This window comes from Etheostoma spectabile, chromosome 9 (genome assembly GCF_008692095.1).
Source record: "Etheostoma spectabile isolate EspeVRDwgs_2016 chromosome 9, UIUC_Espe_1.0, whole genome shotgun sequence".
NCBI lineage: Eukaryota > Metazoa > Chordata > Actinopteri > Perciformes > Percidae > Etheostoma > Etheostoma spectabile.
Window position 1 is genome coordinate 21,649,920 of NC_045741.1, and position 281 is coordinate 21,650,200.

The 281-nt window shown below is 37.4% G+C and overlaps 1 protein-coding gene across 1 annotated transcript in view; it reads right to left on the reverse strand.

Moving 5' to 3' along the window:
* Positions 1-281, reverse strand: part of LOC116696173 (voltage-dependent T-type calcium channel subunit alpha-1I) — a gene marked incomplete in the record, with an annotated part of 5,173 nt that overhangs the window by 2,603 nt on the left and 2,289 nt on the right.

The window sequence follows — 281 nt, forward strand, 5'->3', positions numbered from 1 at the left end:
ACCTCAACTTGATGGAACTACAAGCCTTTTTTTGAGACAGGCTACCATTAAAGACAGGCCATGATTTCGAATTACCATTTTTTTTAAAGCACATGTCATCTTTTTACTGTTTTTGCTTTTTCTCTTGTGCTCCCATTTGCTGTTATTGGCTATTGCAGCTGCAAACTCTACACTTAATGTGTCTGTTTAGTTGTAAAACAATAATCTGCATACTGTGAAATTGTGGGGGGGGCATTCAAAAATTCATCATCTCAAGCACAAATGCAGTAGGTGCATTCTCA